Here is an 18343-nt window from a genome sequence, read left to right on the forward strand (position 1 = left end):
TCTCCCTGGGGAATTCATGAATAACACTGCAATGTGCTGAGAGTCCCCTTGTGTCCTAGCTCCCCAGAAGCAGCTGATGGTGGCAGTTACCAGTGACTAAGAGGATGAGGAGACCCCACCTAATGAAGAGGTGAAGTAGCTATTCTTTGTCTAAGGTAGAGAGGTTGCTTTTTGGTTTCTTTACCAATTGATTCCAGGTCACGATGTCTGCTCATGTACATTATATATAACTTATAAAATTTCCTTGGGTCAGAGTGTGTGGAGTTGGAAACCCTTCCAAATGATCCATGATTCAAGCAGGAGGGCATCCACTAATGGTGGCAGCTGATTATAAACTACATGGTACTCTCAGCTGCATTTTTTTCCTTAGATTAAGAATTTTATAATCACCAACTAAACTGGACTTCAGAGGTACATGTCTAGGATTCCAGATTCATCTTCCATACATGCTTATGGGGTCTTTGGCTACACCACTGTCCCATCTGCTATTTTAATGGTGCCATGGAAGCAAAATTCCTGTTCAAATGGGACATGGCATGATCTGATCCTCATAGGGTTTTCTGTAATTGCAGGTGCAGCCTGGACCAAGTGAAAATGGTACATATCTAGAAATACTGACTGTGAAAAATACTTGATGAAAGTTGACCGAGGCATTGTTAGTAGGTTTGCCTCTTGAGCCATTATTTTTCCAGCTCCTGGTGGGAATGAGGATTGAGGATGTCATTAATAAAAAGTATTTTCCATGGGAAGGACTATGGGCTTGTTCTACAGTCCTGAAAACAGCTGTGCTGCCTTTAGGTGGCATGGATTTTTGAGTATGTTGGTTATTGGACATGTGTGTGTGACTCTGTGGTGTGTTTGTGAATGTGGTGGGGGAGAGGGAGTTTGTGTGTGTGTGCGTGTGTCTGTTTCCCCAAGAGATTTGTTCAGCTTCTATAACTGCCATTGTGAACTTTTTCACTAAAAATCCCGTGACCCCTGACACATTGTATATAATGTCATTTATAAAATGCTCAGAACAGTCATTCCTCTCTCTTATTATGTTTACTTTCCCCATCCTTTACATAGAGGTTCTGAGGTTTGGAGATTAGTGACCCCAGATCTCAAGTCCGTAAGTGGAAGAGCCAAAATGTAAACCCAGGCATTTGGCCCCTGTGATGATAGTCTGAACTACTGAATTGCACTTATATCACAGCTATGGGTCATCAGACAAATGAAAGGAACTTCTACAGTTTATGTGTATTCCCGGAAGTGCTCAAGTTTACAGGGATCCTAAACAGTATTCTATATTTGCTGGACTCAGGGGGCACAAAATGCTTGTTAACATTATGTGAAGTAAGCCAGATATTTAGGCATATGAGTGTGAAAAGCACATGGAAATTTCCACGTTTCTGGCAAATTCACAAGTTCTGAGAGTTGAGAGGCATCAGTAGGACAAGCTAGTCAACTTCTGCCCATGCTGTGTCACTTCTCAGTACATGGTCCAAGCAGACAAGAATTAGAAAAGAATTTTTATTTGTTTTATGACTTCATGACCTCAAGCCATACAGATGATCAAACCTGTGAGCTTCACATTCAAGGAACAGTAAACAATAAGATCTTAAATGCACAGTTAGTCATTAGCCTAATGTCCATCACCCTCATACATCTCTCCTGTAGACCTGCCTCACAGCCTCAGTGCTCAGCCCATTCCTCTGTCCTAAGAAGTGTCCTACTGTGGGCTGGTTATTGTGAGCACAGTCACACCACTCAATGAGTACACACACATGGTAATGAAACAGAAGAAAAAGGAAAAATATTATGTTGTGGACATGGTTATTTTTAAGAAATAATGCCTCAGTAGTATGGAAACCTGTATAATTATTATCTTTTTGAAAATCTTAGTGACTATAGAAAATAATTTTCCTAGAATTGAATCCAGTCCACCAAAAAAGGTTGCTTATAATAAAGGGAAATATATTACTCAGGAGCTCTTTGGATCCATGGAGATTCCAATGATCTGAGGAATTTCATTAGGACACTGTCACTTAGCCTAACTTGAAGAGAAGTGGGATGAGTGATGGGACCATGTCAGGAATCACAGCATCTATTTAATTACCATTTGTAGATGGACTATTTCATGTTGTATATGAATACCTTTAGCTGCACAGCCAGAGAATCTTATTTCACATTTATTTCCTGCCCCTCTTCTTTGCCATCCTTTTCTCCATGGAGGATGGCCCAGCAAAAATCATTCCAGGCTTTTTATTCACCTGCCTCCTTATGCTATTGCCCCTTCCCAAGATATGTGCAGCTCCCCAAATAACCCATGAGCTACCCCTTGATGTACTGACACTTACTCTGTGTCCTAGAAACCCCTGAATGCCTGTTAGAGGAGCCTCATGGTGACATGGCAGATGAGGACATTCCATCTAATTCCATGGTAAGGTTGCCTTACTTTGAGATAAAATCTATTGTTTATTTTTTTCAAATGACTTTAGATAGAAAAATATGGCTATGTAATAATAGAAATATATATGATTTCCATGATCAGGAGTATGTTCACTGGGGGTTTATTACAGATCCCTGATTTAGCAGGTCATCAGAAGTCATCAGCTATATGAGATGGGACCTTTTACACAGCAGCAGCTTTTTCCTTCTTGGGTAAGAATTTTTTTTTAATTCCTAAACAAAATAGATGCAGCATCCAGGAAAAGCTTGTGAACCCCCACAAGTGTCTGCTACAATAGCTTATGTGGTGTTTGACTCAACCACTGTTCCCCATCTGCTTTTCTGAAGGCACCAAGAGCGCAAAAGTATCCTCTGATCCTCATAGTGTTTTCTTTTCTCTAACTGCAGGTGGACTCAGAGTTGAGTGAAAATGGTATGTATTTTGGAATCACTTGCTGTGAAAAAAACTCGAGATTATTAAAAAAACATGGCTTTTGTGCTTGCCTTAGGCTGGAGAGGCACCCAGATTCCAGCTTCCAGGTAGAAATGAGGACAGAGGATGTGATTATGCTGTAGGTAAAGAAAAATGGTCAAGTTCTGCAGTCCTCATAAGCAGCTCTGTTCATTTACGTGGTGAATGTTGGTGTGTACAAGAATTGGGAAGTGTCTTTGTGTAAGTCTGTGTGGTGTCATAGTGAAGGTAGTGATGAGGGTGAGTGTGTGTTTCCCCAGAAACTTTCCCCACCTTCATAGCACAATAGTTATGGAGGCTGAGCTGATCTTAGAACATGTCAAGGAGATAGTGGCATTTTAGTTTGGCTTCAAAATGGGCAGGAGGAGTGATAAGAATTTGACATTCAAAAATAGCATGTGTTTTCATATCATTTGTAGATTGACTATTTCCCATTGATTTGGGATATCTTTAGCTACAAAGTCAGGACTCCCTCCCATTTTCTCCTGCTTCTCTTTGCCAGCCTCCTCCCATCCCACAGAGACTCATCCTATGCTTCTTCACTACCCACCACCATATTACTCTGACCTTGTCCCAATCAAGCAAAGTGCCCTGAGTTATCCAGGGGCAACACCCCCAATGTACTGACTGTTAATCTGTGTCCTCCTAGCTCCCCCCAAGGGCCTGCTCAAGGAACTTCTGCAGGCTACAGCAGTAGAGGAGGCCCCATATTCTGAGGTAAGGTTGCTTTTCTTTTTCTGAGATAGAACTGTTGCTTTCTTTCTTTCTTTTTCAATTCAGTTCAGATATGGAAATATGACCATGTACATTATAGCTGATATCTACAATTTCCTTGGTGGGGAAAGTGTTTGATGGGAGCCTATTACTAAGTGATCCATGATTCAAGAGGGAAATTCCAAATAACAGCTTCACTTGTATTTTAGAATAAGGTGTATTTTCCTTAGCAGCAATATTTTCTCCCAGATTAGAGATACATCATCCAGGAAAAGCTTATGTCTTTTCCACAGATGTCACTTCACCTGCTTTTGGATTTCCTTGACTTGACCACTCTCTCTTAAATGGTCCCCACATTGCTTTGTTCCTCACAGAGTTTTCTTTTATGTAACTACAGGTGGCCCGGATAATAAATGACAATGGTATGTATTCAAGACCATAACTTCCTGAGGAAAAACCTAAATGATGAGAAAGGTGTGTCCTCCTTGCTGGCTTTAGTCGAGAGAGGCTCTTTCCCACTTCCACCCCCAATTTCAGCTGTCTGGGGGAAATAAGAGTTGGGATGTGGTGAAGGAAACCAATATTCCAGGTAATAATTAGGATTGTATTCCTTGAGTATTTGGTTTCTGTTTAGGCAGCATGATTTTCTGTGCATGTGAGAGATGTGTATCCATATGTGATTGTATGTGATGTGATTCTCAATTTGCATGTGTTTAATGTTTGGAAAAAATGTGATTGAAATTCGGGTTACTGAGCACCACACAGTCAGGGCATCTGCAGCACATTTTAGTTGTAGGCATTTTTCAGAAGCCCAGTAGGCTTTTCTACTAGTTAGCTGTGGTATTGACAATATAGAGAGAACATTTCCATCCTCATGAAATGCTCTCCTGTGCAGCTGTGTAGAGTCTGGCACTGGATCTGTTCATTGAACTCACCTAACACAGAGTGTGTCCACAACAGTCAGAAATTCAGAATAAGATAGGATGTGAGTGGTTATGGTCCAGCTGAATGGGGAGGTGAAAAGTTGAGAGGGGATTTCTTCAACTCCTTTCAATTCAAACTGCTTGCAGTGTCTTGTTGAAGGCCTCTGACTCCATGGAGCCCAGGGAAGGTCTGAGATCAAAGGGGAAAGGCACAGTGATATTTGCTGGCCAGTAAAGCCTCAAGTGTACACTGGAGGGATGGATGTGGCACTCTAATAATTTTTTGTGGATCTTTGCATTCCTAAAGATTGGCTGGCTTATCGTCAATATTCCAGCAGTGATGAAGATGACACTCCAGGTAGGTAACAATACAGAAGGGAGGATCCCATGGGAAAGGGGTGCCAGGAGCACCTGCTGTTAGTGTTACAGCTGGTGCTTTGTAGACTGAGGAAACGGAAGAGAAATTTGAAATATATCTGGAGGTCTGCTTTGTTATTTTCACATTTTAAGTACATATTAGAGGTATTAGGACCATGGGATTTAAGTGTTTTGTGTTTGCCATCATCTTTTCTTGCTTTGCTTTCCCACTAGCTCTGTTATTTTCATACCTTGACCATCACCAAGATCAAAGCCTTTGGTTTTCTAGGCTGACTGCCCATGTTCCCATGTCCTGGAGAGGTGTGCTGGGAAGCATAGACTTGAACAAACTTGTAGTCTCCACTTATGACCCAAAAATAAATCCTTGGATTAGGGATAAAACCAGAATTTTCTTTCATTTGACATAAGTATGTGTCTAGCTGGCTTCTCCATACCTTCCAAGGCCTGGCAGGGTTTCTGGAGGACTAGTGTAAAGGGGCTGCTGGCGTGTTTCACTCACTGGCTCCCACAGTCCCACAGTCCTGGCCTCCTGGAACTGACCAGGCCCAGGACAGAGCCTCTGGGTAGCTTGGCCAGGGTGACACTTCTCCTCTCAGAACACACAGCAGCAGCCAGACAGCTCTGCCCTGTCCCCACACTCCAGCCATTCCCCCTCCTGTTCTTTCCTCAGTCTTGTCTAGATTCCCTTCCCTCCTGGTCCTTCCAAGGCTTGATAAGACACTGGAAGTTTCCACTGACTTAAGTGGTCACACCTCCTGTACTTTTATTGCCTGAATTGAAGTCTATGGGAATATGGGCAAGTTACTTTCTCTCTAGTTTCATGTTCATCCTCTCTAACAGGCTTGAAAACCTTAGAGATGTTGTGAGGACAAAGTGTCTCCCATGAACCTAAGGGTCTACCAGGTACAGGACAATCTTGATTTGTGAGGTTGGTGGTCACTCTCTTCCACAGGACCTGATTCAACTCCAGGCCTCTGGTGGTTGGTACATGTGGAAGGGTGGATCGGATAATTGGTCACTTGATTAATTGGAGAGTTTCACAGTACACTCAATTTTTCCTCTAATGATCTCATGCTGGAGAACAATTTGATTTGTGGATGTGGGAAAACAGGAAGCACATGGGCAGTACTTGGGAGGGAAAAAAGCAGCAAGATGGTATTGAGGGACAGAAAGAAGGAAGAGAGGCTCCATCACGCAGAGAAAAATATGGAGACAGTGTCTGCAAGCTTACAGGAAAGGGAGAACATGGACATTTCTCCCTATCTACATTTATGGTACTTGAAGTCCAGGAGAGGGACCTTGGAGATCCTAGACCCACTCCCACATAGCAGAGGTGAAGCAATCAAGGCCCTGGGAGAGGAGTATAGGGGTGAGGACAAAACTGTGTCCTGGGATCAGGTCACACCCTGACACCAACAAAAGGGCTTGAGTTCTCCCCTCAAATCTAACTCAACTCTTTCCTTTTCCAAGGCCAACCCATCACAGTTATTGCCCTCGTCCATTCAGAGGTGTTCTTTACCAATTCAGAGGATTCTGATGGAGAAGACAATTTCCATGTAATTTATTCCTTTTATGGTCTCTTTTTTAAATCACTGTGTTTCTTATCTCTAAGCCTCTGTTTGTGCCTCTTCCTTACTCCATCTTCCTATTTTTATTTGATGGTGACCTTGAAGGTCGTGGTCTCACCAAGGAAACTTAGGTCATGGGAATGACGTTGTATAAAAACTTTCTCCACCCTCCTCCCCTACTTTTCTAGCATTGCCCTGATTTCCAAATCTCCTTTACACCTTGAATATTCTCGTGTAACTCTGAATGGATCAGGCAGGAGGCCATGCTGCAAGTCTGATAGCTTGGGCCACACCCTGAAGAGGGGACACCTGTGTAGTTCATTCTGGGCTGGGCTTCCCCCTCAGAAGCTTGTTCCTACACATGGTGTCTCCAGACATGCACGTTTGTTCTCTTTCCTACAGCTCTCTACTGTCTGTCAGGAGGAGGAGAACATAAACCTGGAGAAACAAGAGGAAAATGAAGAGGAAAAGTGAGTGTGGAGTGAGTAGGGTGAAGAGGAGCAGGGACACAAGCTCACATGAGCTCTGTTGCTTCCTGACTTTCTTTTTGGCACTTCAGGAAAATCAGCATTACTAAGCTCACTGGGGAGGCTACCATTGAGCAGGAAGGTGGAGCTGGGGACAAGAAATCCGTGGTCAAAATAAGTGCAGACAAGTGAACGATGTTCGGGGAACCTCTCTCCTGGGACCAGAAACCCATTCCATATGAGCCCCTGAGCTTGCTCAGCCATACCCTCCACTGCCTCCTTAATTTGGAGGACGGGACTCTAGTGCTTGTATGGCTTTTATTAAACTTTTAGAAAAGGTGTCTTTTGTAACCTTTATACCTTGGAATATAGTAAAGTAAGAATATTTTCATTTTTGTTTTCAAACTTAATGTTTTTTAAATATAAAGGCACAGGCAAAGTTTGGTAGTGGATTTAGAAAGAAATGATTATTAAGAGAGTAAAAGGAAGAGTTCCAGGAAGTTGTGCATTTTTAATGTGTTCATGTCATGAGTGGACTGTGTTAAAGAGGGGGGTGGAAGAGGCAGGGTCACCACTCCCACCCCTGTCCCTTCACAACTTCTGCTCATCACACAGCCCGAGTATGTGGCATCTGCCTTCATCCCAGACTCCTAGAGCCCTCAGTTTCACTCTTCAAGGGAAAGTTACCTCAAGGCAGCCCAGCCAAGCAGCATTTATGGCCAGTCTATGCCAAAAGACAACTCCCTCAGCACAGAGCAGCAAAGAGGCCTCACTGCCCTGTGGATCTGACCGTTGGGGATGTCAGGGGCCCAAGGTCACCTCTCCAGAGTCTGAGGTGCCTACTGGGTCCTGCAACCCCCCATGAGCTTCCCCTTCCATCCGCATCTGTGCTTCCCCAGGGATTCCAAGACCTGTGTTTTTGTTGCAGATCCTACAATCAAAAATGGGAATGGTGGTGAGCTGGAGACATCAGTCTAAGCCTTCAAGTATCCTGACATCATGTGGTTGGTGGTTGACATCAGATACCATCCAAAGGAAACAGCCACCTCATGCTCATTCCCTTACATCCCATTCCCTAGTCAAACAATTAAATAAGAGCTTTGTTTTTTAATTGTATAAATTTAGTGTTAATTTTTGAAATAAGTTTTATATTCAATGTTTTATTTCAGTATAGTAAACACTATTATGCTACTAGTAGTTTTTCTTAATATTTTTCCATGAAATAAATACATAAATAGGAAAGCACCGTGAACAAAATTAGATCTTAATGAATGATTGTAAGGCTGTCCCCTTGTGGCTACAACCAAGGTCTCTCCCTCTCTCATAAGAACCCTCATTTCCTCTTTGTTCAAGAAATGATTGCAAACTTAGTACTTAGAGTCTGTCCTTAAGCCAGTGTCTTTGTAGACATTTTCTTTACTGGCATCTGTTCACTCATCTGGAAGGGATATTGGGAACAATTTTAAACAAGGTCTAACAGGATAACTTGGATGTCAACACCTATTTTACTTATAGTAAAAGTCAGTTGCGTTGGGGATAAAAGTCATGACCCACAGTTTCTTTACACAAATATATTTATCCATTTTTTTCTGGCACAAAGGATTATTCTCAAAATCACTGATGAGATTCTTATGTTATTTCTATTATGCCACTTGCTTTTTTCTAGATGCACAAAGGATTTTTCTTTTTCTTTAATACTGAGTAATTTTATTATAATATTCCATGCCATTATTCATTCTTAGTCAGTGCTTAATGTGTGTTTCCTATATGCAGCATAAGCATTTTCATTTCCAGAAAAAAACTGAATTGTAATTTTTAATGTTTTTCTCATATCTCTGTTTTGGATTTCTCTTTTACACACTCCAGTGATTCCCATATTGGATGTTCTAGTACTACCTTCAACTGCTGCCATTTCTTCTCAATCTTTTACCATCTGTGTTTGACATCTTTAATATTGTCCCCTTGTTCACCTTATGTTTCCTGAAGGCATTATGTTGTCACTGTGTTTCTTCTTGTTTACATTTATCAAGTGTTTGTTTTTTTTTTTTTTATTTTTTTTTGGTTTTTTTTTTTTTTTTCATTTTACTTTTTCTTATTTCCTGAGCAAAGGCCATCATTTTGTAAGGTTTTTCTATCTGGTTTTTATGGCACTTTCATATATGGTTTCATTACAGTATATAAAACAGAGCAAGATAAAGACCTTTCCTTTATTTGAAATGTTGTTACACTGTGTTCATTACTTTTTCCCCTATATTACTTTTTCATGGGAGTTGGCATGAATATTCTTCCTGTTGATCATTTTATATGAGTTTTTTTCTCAATATTTTACCCATTAGTATGATTCAGGGTAGCTTTCCCAACCTCCCAAGCTGTCTGTCTCTCCTGCTATTTCTGGGCAATTCTAAAATCTCTGGCAGCTTGCTTCTTGGTATTTCTTGCTTCTGTATTTCATTCACTCTAGTTTGGGTCTTCACTCTCACTGTCTCTGCTGCACCCGTCCTTCTCTATTTTGTTTCTCCATCTGATCTCTGATTATCACTCCTTGTTTAGAGTCTTATTTTGGAAGGAAACAACTACCACTATCTTGTCAAAATCTAGTCATTACCTTTAAATGTGTGTACATTCAGTATCAATTTCCCTTTAAATATATTTTTAGTTATATGTCCTAAAATTCGTATGGTTTCTGACTTTGTTTATATGTATGAATATTTTATGAAATTAATAAATTTTTGTTTCTGCTTATATTGTGAAGTGTTTTCATTGATTTTCATTATTTATATTTGAGGAATTTGATTTCAGAGTTTTTAATTTTCTATTTAAGTTTTAGGAATTTGGTTTTAGTGATGGCAATTTATTTTTACCTGTTTTTAAAAATTTAGTTCTATTGGTAATCACCTAGGTTCAGAATAATTTCAACTGGACCTGTGATTTTACCATCATATGGCTTTCCTCTTATCAGGCATATACACCAAGATTCCCCAAAATAACTTGTGTATATCACATCATCCAAAAGATCATAATAACTTTTGTCCATACTGCATTTGAAAGCATGGTTTTAGAAATAACCTCAAGAAAGAATGAACTGATTGAATTCTGTTTACTGATTTTAAAACATTTATGTACACATAAAATCCTGCCATTACATTATGCCATGATTCTGTTACTAAGAATCTTGAAAACAAGTATATTAGTAAGAATTCTGTGGATTGAATCCTTTAAAAAGTTGACTCCTACAAATGGGTAAATTCTGGGATTCAGAAATGCACTGCAGGCTTCCTCTACCCTGGGGACCTGCTGCTGCTCACTGAGTGGACGGTCCTCTGTGGAAGTCAGTGCAGCCTGTTCACAACTCCATGGATAACAGCTTCTTTTGCCATCTCTATAAAATATGAGGGCTATGTCATACAAGACCCCTTCATGCCTTTGACCTCCCCAGCTCCCCAGGACCTGTCAGGATAATCAGAGAATACACCTGGACCTGGTAGTGTTCATTCTGAATTAGGGCCCCTGAGGTCACTGGAGGCCTCTCCTCCTTCCTCCCCAGGCCTGAGCCTCTCCTGAGAAATCACCATGCCAAAAGCCCAGAAAGCAGATCCATCCAGAATTCCAAGTCCTCTCCCTTGAGCTCATGCAGCAAAAATGCTATCATGAGCTAATATACCTCCACTCCAGACTTCCCACCACTGCTGAGGGGATGGGGTCCCTGCTGAGGATATAGACTAGAAAAGGAAACCACTTTTGAGCATCAACAATGCACTACAGAGGAAAATTGAGACCATCTCAGACTCCAGTGCCAGGCAGTCTTCAGCTCTTTCACCCTCCTTACAGTTAATCCTGTATCTACTGATTCATTAAACACCTAAATTGACACCAATTCAAAAATCCCAGCCCACCTCAACACAGTTCATTGTAATTTCTGCCTGTGCATTATTGTAACTTTATTTTCTGAATACACAGGGAATGAATCACAAAGGCTGTGGTGAGATTAGTGAATGGAAATGGTCTTTTGTCACCCTTTACATAGTCTTTTCGTGTTCCCTTCTATTTAGCATTGCACTCATTGACTCTGTCCCTGCTGCTGCCATCTCTGCTAAAGGAGGGAAAGCCTTGTGAAAACTCATGGTGTTGAAACTTTTCACTCTTGAGACTTTGTGATTAATTTATATAACAGCATTTGGGTTGAGCTCTGGGTGGCCTTATGTAAGTACTTGTGGCCTCCTCTGAGGGAAATGGGTTTTTGTTGTTGATTTTTTTGTTCTTCAGCACAGGGATGTAATTCTCCTTAATGGAGGGCAGCAAGTCTGATAAGTCACATGGGGACTGGGAAGCAGGGCTGTGGAATATGTCTGAGAACAGGGGTGGGTGTCTTCCTTGGGGGATTTGGGATCACTCTGAGAGCAGGCTGGGGTTCTCAAAGGATGTGGAGCTCTCTGAAAGAGAAAAAATAATCCACCAGTTCCCTCTTGTGAAGGCCATAAATCAGAGTATCTACAGTGAGTTCAGCAGGAGCAAGGGCATGAAAATGTGCTCAATGTCATCAGTAATCAGTAAAATGCATATTAAAACTAGAAGGCCTCACTCCCGTATCTTACAGAATGGACACAATCTGGGTGAGGAAGGACTTCAGGAGGGCAGGTGCACACCCAGTGCTCCTGCAGCCACTGCCCTCTCAGTCCAGGCTGCTCAGACGGGTGCAGACCTTAGGGAGACAGTGGGGGCAGTGGATTTCACTCATTAATTAGTGAGCCCCAGACCAGCTGGTGACTTTGCCAGGTGATGAGCATCATCTGCTCATCCAGGGTTTGTCAGTTGAACTGAAGCTAATTCTTTGTGGAGCTGTTACATGGCAGTTGGTCTGGAATGTTCTGGGTTCTGAGCCAGCATGGGAGCCAAGCAGACCACTGGTCACTGTGTGTGTCACCTGATGCCCCAGGAAGGCTCACATGAGGCAACTGACAGTGTGGCAATGCCTGAGGAGGATGGCCACAAGTTTAGATGTCCCCTGATCCTTCAGAGGCACTTCATTTGGGGGAAACTGCTTTATATTTCAGGTCAGGGGTTGAAATGTAGAGGCATGAGGTTGGGTCAGGTTTAGAGTCCTTCACTTGGTTCAGACAAGGAAAGGGATTTTGCCAGGGCTGCTGCTTTTGCCAGGGCTGCTTTGATAAATACCACATACTGGCTGGTGTAAGCAACAAGAATTTATTTTTTCATGGATTTGGAAGCTAGTAGTCCAAAATCAAGGTGTCAGCAGAGTCATGCTTTCTCCAAAGTCTTTAGAAATCCTCCATCACAAGGCAGTCTTGCTCTCTCGCTCTCTGTGACTTCTACTTCTCTCTTCTACTTCCACATCCAAATCCTTTGTTCATAAGGACTTCAGACATATTGGGTTGGGACCCATCTCATTTAGATGTGCCACCCCTCAACTAATAATAGCATGTCCAAAGGTCCTATTTCCAAGTGGATTTACATCCAGGGGACTGGGAATTAAGACTTGGACATATCTTTTGTGGGGGAAGGTGATTCAGTCCCCAAAGGAGTGAAGGGAACTCTTGGTCCAGGGGTCCAGGGCAATTTTTATTGTTATTAAGGATCTCTGTCCCCAGAGATCCAGCCACATTCCCTTCCCCAGATCCAACACACATCAACATTCTGATTTTGGGAAGTCGCCTAACTTCTCAAAACATCAGTGTCCTTAACTATTTTGATAACATATTCTCGATGAGCTGTAATGCATAACACCCATGGAAAGGTGGATAGTTTGCATCCTCTCCTGTCCTGAAGCCACCCAAGTACCCTCTCTGCAGGCAACCATTGCCATGTTTTCTGCTTATTCTAGGCAATTGATAATTGAACTTACTGAGCCTGTATGAAGTGCCAGTCATTTTTCTTAAGGTTTACCTATATTTACTCATTTTTAGCCTCATACACACTTTGGTTGAATTAAATTTTTGATGTCATCTACAAACTGAGATTGTTTTACTTCTTCCCTTCCAATCTGGAAACCACTAATTTATTTTTCTTGCCTATTAGCTGTGGCTAGAATCCCCAATATGACACTGATCCAAAGTAGTGACAGCGTATATCCCTGTATTTTTTCTGTTCTTTGGTTAAATCTTTCATTCTTTCACCATTAATTCTGATGTTAGCTCCTGGATTTTGATTGATTCCTATTATCAGGTTGAGGAAGTTCCATTCCATGCCAACCTTTTTTTTAGTGTTTAAACAAGTAGGGGTGTTTCATTTTGTCACTTGATTTTTTTAAAGTTTCTTCAGATGATCACATGCTTTTCATTTTTTTTCTTTTTTAAATGTAATTTTATTGAAATATATTCATATATCATACAATCATCCAAAGTGTACAATTGTTTACAGTTGCATCATATAGTTGTGCATTTGGTACTACAATCATTTTTTGAACATTTTCATCACTCCAAAAATAAAAATGAAAATAAAAGTAAAGGAGAACACTCAAAGCATCCCATACCCCACCTCCCCCATTTACTTTTTTTAATTGAAATATATTCACATATCATAAAGTCATCCAAAGTGTAAAACAATTGACAGTGTCATTGTATAGTTGTGCATTCATCACCGCAGTCAATTTTTGAACATTTTCATCACTAAAAAAATAAAAATAAGAATAAAAATATAAGTAAAAAGAACACTCAAAATGTCCCATATCACCCTCCTCCATATTATTCATTTACTTTTTGTCCCCATTTTTTTCTACTCATTTGTCCAGACACAAATGAGTAAAGAGGATTTGAGCCATATGGTTTTCACAATCACATGGTCACACCATATAAGCTATATAGTTATATGATCACCTTCAAGAATCAAGGATACTGGATTACAATTCAACAATTTCAGATATTTCCTTCTAACTATTCTAATAAACTAAAAACTCCAAAGGGATATGTATATAATGCATAAGAGTTACCTACAGAATGACCTGTCGACTCCATTTGAAATCTCTCAGCCAATGAAATTTTATTTTCTTTCAATTCTCCCCCCGCCCCCACCTTTAGCCCAGATGTCTTTCTCAATCACAACATGCAGGGTCCAGACTCATCCCAGGGAGTCACATTCCACATTGCCAGGGAGATTTATGCCCCTGGGGGTTATGTCCCACAAAGGGGGAAGGGTGGTGAGTTTACCTGCTGAGTTGGCTTAGAGAGAGAGATGCCATATTTGGGCAACAAAAGAGGGCTTCTGGGGGTGACTCTTAAGCACAATTAGGAGTAGGATTAGCCTCTCTTTTGCAGTGTCAAGCTTTGCAAGGGAAAGCCCCAAGATCAAGGGCTTAGCCTACTAAGCTGGTGGTCCCCAATGCTTGTGAGAATATCAAGAACTCCCCAGCTGGGGAAGTTTAATATTTCCACATTTTCCCACAAACTTTCAAGGGGGCTTTGGAAATACTTTTTATTCTCTGCCCAAATTACTCTGGGTTGTATCAGGGCTTCATGCTAACCTGTACAAACAACAAGGTCTCACTCCCTAGTCAAGCTTCCATGTAATTATGGCATTTGAGTAAACTGACCATACAAGCTAAAGTACATAGTGTGCTACAGAAAATATAGATTTTGCACCAAATAAATATCTCTTCCTTTGGTCCCACACAGAAGTCAATGTTTCAAAACATGGTTAGTATCCTCCTCTACCCTTTAGTCATATCTACCCCGATTTCAATCAAGTCCATTTCATTTATATCTCCAAAGTCTGATCTCCTTTTCAGCCTCTTTAGCAGTTGATTCATGGGGCAATGCTGACACTCCCAGCTGCCGAACTTTGGCTCTGAGTTCCAGGTGCCACACAGACACCCAAAGCTCCAGGGACTGACCATATCACACATAAACATTTCAGAGTCTCAAAATTTAGAAATAACTGTTACAACTCATGAATAAATGTGACTGCTGTAAGAGCTTGCAATCTAGGAACCTTTACATAAGCCTTCCCCTTCTAGCCCATGCTCCCAGATTCAATTCTCAGAGTTTCCACATTGTTATTAGTCCATTTTAGTGAGGCATTATAATGTTTGTCTTTTCATTTCTGGTTTATTTCACTCAACCTACTGTCCTCATGTTCCATTCACTTTGTTGCATACCTCATAAATTTATTCCTTCTTGCTGCTCCCTCATGCAAAAGGATTCTTATGTTTGTATATTTAATCACACTCATTGACCACTCTAGATTTCACTAAGTTATACTTTTCCAGCCTTTATCTTCTGTCTTTCCTTCTGGTGTCACACAGACCCCTAACCTTCCTCTTTCAACCATATTCACAGTCATGTTTATTCAATGCACTTACAATATTGTGCTACTATCATCCAGTATTGTGCTATCCATTTCTAGATCTACACAATCAACCCTCTAGAACATTCCATACTCCTTCAACATCAAAAGTTTGATCTCTACCCTCTTTCTATTTCCTGATACCGTCATTTCTATACCCTTCTCCAAACCTCTCTCTCCTGCCTTTTCCCATCTGTCTGTAGCACTCCCTTTAGTATTTCCTGTACAGGAGGTCTCCTGTTCACAAACCTTCTCAGTGTCTGTTTATCTGTAAATATTTTTAACTCTCCCTCATTTTTGAAGGACAGTTTTGCTGGAATAGGATTCTTGGTTGGCAGTTTTTCTGTTTCAGGATCTTGAATGTGTCATGCCACTGCCTTCTTGCCTCTATGTTTTCTGCTGAGAGATCTGCACTTAGTCATATAGAGCTTCCCTTGTATGTGATGGATTGCTTTTCTCTTGCTGCTTTCAGAATTCTCTATTTGTCTTTGACATTTGAAAATCTGTTTAGTATCTCGGAGTAGGTCTATTTGGACCAATTCTGTTTGGGGTGTGCTGTGCTTGGCCCAGCATTTTTGTCCCAAAGGCATCTTCTGGGGTGAGGGGCTGCCAGCAGCAGGTACAGATCTGCCACCCTCTGTGGCAGGGCCCAGAAGAGACAGGCAGGGGCCCCAAGCTGGGCTCCACCCTCAAGGGTTTACCTGACTTTGTATCCATCACCTCAGCTCTCCAGGCCCCCCTTTCCCCAAATGTACTTGAGCTAGCTGAGCCAGGGAGCCCTTGTGGTTCTGGCTCCCTCCCCCTCCTGGCACACAGTAGGTGCTCAGGAAGCAACTGTGAGTGAAGACAGCAACCTTGGGGCAAATCACAGGGGCTGCCCTCCAGGCCAGCTCCAGCACCCTCTCAGCCCCCCCACCCCAACCAGCCAAGAACACAGCTGCAGTTCCTGGCTTGCCCCCTGACACCCATTCCACACTCTTAGCTGGGCATTTGGAACCACTTTTGAACCTGAATTTGAAGTTCAACTCTTGCAGTAATGTCTTGAGCCCTCCCAGCAGGATCCCTGTGCTGGGATCTAGGGTGACCCTCTGAGTGACACATTGATGCCCCCTGCCCTGGGCCCTGGCTGGGAGGAAACTGGGTTGGAGACAAAAACCTGCCCTTCCCAGTGGCAGGAGGGAGCCAGCGGTAGGAAGGTGCCCACTTGTGGCACTTGGGGATGGAGGGGGAATGTGCCCAGGGAGCCAGGCGCTGGGGAGCCAGGCAGCTGGCCTGAGGGATGTGGCACTTTGGGGCCAGGAGGTGGGCGTGTGCGGGCCCCTGCCTGAGTGTGTTTCCAGGCCCATGTGCCTGTTTCAGAACCCTGGGCTCTCCCTCCCAAGTGCCTCTCGCCCTGAAACCTCGGGGCAGAAGCTAGGTTCTGGGCCCACTGTTCCTGCCTCTCCTGGAACTTGAGGCGAGGCAGAGAAAAGGGGCGCCCGGACCATGCAAGGGGCCCGAGGCAGGCGCGCCCAGCTCTGCGCAGGCTCTGCAGGGAAGCACAGCCAGAAGCACAGGTTTGGGCTGGAAAGGCCTGACCCGCGCGTGCACCAGGCGGGAACGCTGCAGGGCTCCGGGCTCCCCCATGTCCCCTCCTAGGCCCAGTGCGCCTCCGCGGCTCCGTGGCTAGAACCAAGCACAGACCCCAGCGGGACGGGGGCGGTGTCCGAGACTTCACCTCCTGCCCTGCAGCCCGGAGTGGCCGCGACTGCTTGGCGCCCCCGGCCCGCCGCTTTCCTAGAGGCCCGGGTCAGCCGAACGTGCGGGCGCCTGCCAGGCCGGGGCAACGGGGCCCGCGGGCGACCCGCGCCGCATTTCCCACCCTACCTGTAAGCGCCATCGCCGCCGCCCTCGCCATCACCAGGCGGCACCGGGAGGCTCGCGCCCGGCCTCTTCCTGGCCGCATCCCTGCTGCTGCGGCGCGGGCTCTGGCGTCCGCGGCGAGGCGGGCCCGAGGATGGCCACCCAGGGAGGCCATCCACCACCCCCTGGTGCTCCAGTTCGCGCGTCCCGGGGCGGCCCCGGCTGGCGGCGATGGAGCGGCGCCCGGCGAGCAGCCTCGAGCCTGGTCCTTGGCGGCGGCGGCGGCCCCTTGATTCCGCCGCCGGAGCGAGCGCAGGAGGCGGTGGCTGCAGAGCCGGGGGCGATCGACGGGCCCCCACGTGCCCGAGCGGCTGTGCAGTCCGGCTCCGGCAGTCGCGCCCGGCCGGTGCGCGGCTCGGGGGCGACGGGAGGATTCATGGGGCCGCGGTGCCGTCCCCCCCGCGCCCTGCAGCCCGCCTTGGTTGCGGAGTGGCCGGAGCGGCGGCTATTGCGGCCGAAAATTTTTTTAACCTCCTGGCCCCACCCCACATTCCGCTCCCTTCCCCTTGCCCGAAAAGACACGGATCGCCTCCCGGAGTGCCTCCTCCAGTCGCTGCGAAGGCGGCGACCGCTTCCCTTGGACCGTCATCCCCGTGCCTTTCTGGGACTCTGCCGGCTCGATCCGGGTGCGGAGACCCTGGCCCTCCCGTGTCAAGCCGCGAGCCCAGGTCCGAGCTGAAGCCGCCGTCCCCAAGCCCGTCTTCTGCTCCACGCCTGCCTGGCCGGGTTTCGCGGGAGCCGGCGGCGAGGCCTGCGCGCCCGCACTTCGCGCCCCAAGTCGCGCTTCCCCGGGAACAGGGCTCGGCCGCCGTGCCCCGTGCAGTGTTGAGCCCCTGCCCGCTCTGGGCCGTCCGAGCGCGGGGCTCCCGGGTCTCCGTGCTTGGGACTCGGCTGCGGGCGCGCATGGTGCCGGGGTGACCCTTGCTGCTGGAGGGGCTTTTCGGCCTAGAGATCACCGCACTGAGCTCGGGGCACAGGACGCTCTCGCAGGAGGCTCCGGGACCCCGGGCATCCCGAGCGCACTCTCGGAAACTTCCAGCCCCGGCTCCCCTCTCGCGCATCCTTAAGCCCAGGGCTCCTTAGTCTGACATGCCGTCGCCGGAAGGCTGAGACAGGAGGCGCCCGCCGCCTGTGGTCCCCAGTGCTCCCTGCTTGTAGACGAATGTCGGACGGCCCGCTCCCCGCGCGCCAGCC

The 18343-nt window shown here is 44.9% G+C and overlaps 2 long non-coding RNA genes across 2 annotated transcripts; both read left to right on the forward strand.

The window, feature by feature from the left end:
• Nucleotides 1–58: 58 nt before the first annotated feature.
• LOC119525096 lies at nt 59–2422 on the forward strand. Its single transcript, XR_005214920.1, has 3 exons — nt 59–130; nt 573–597; nt 2352–2422. It is a non-coding gene; the product is annotated as an uncharacterized LOC119525096 (long non-coding RNA).
• Nucleotides 2423–4052: 1630 nt separating this feature from the next.
• LOC119525093 lies at nt 4053–8537 on the forward strand. Its single transcript, XR_005214917.1, has 5 exons — nt 4053–4090; nt 4847–4897; nt 5758–6473; nt 6888–6955; nt 7881–8537. It is a non-coding gene; the product is annotated as an uncharacterized LOC119525093 (long non-coding RNA).
• The last annotated feature ends 9806 nt before the right edge of the window (nt 8538–18343 follow it).

The sequence above is a fragment of the Choloepus didactylus genome (genome assembly GCF_015220235.1).
Source record: "Choloepus didactylus isolate mChoDid1 chromosome 23 unlocalized genomic scaffold, mChoDid1.pri SUPER_23_unloc6, whole genome shotgun sequence".
NCBI lineage: Eukaryota > Metazoa > Chordata > Mammalia > Pilosa > Megalonychidae > Choloepus > Choloepus didactylus.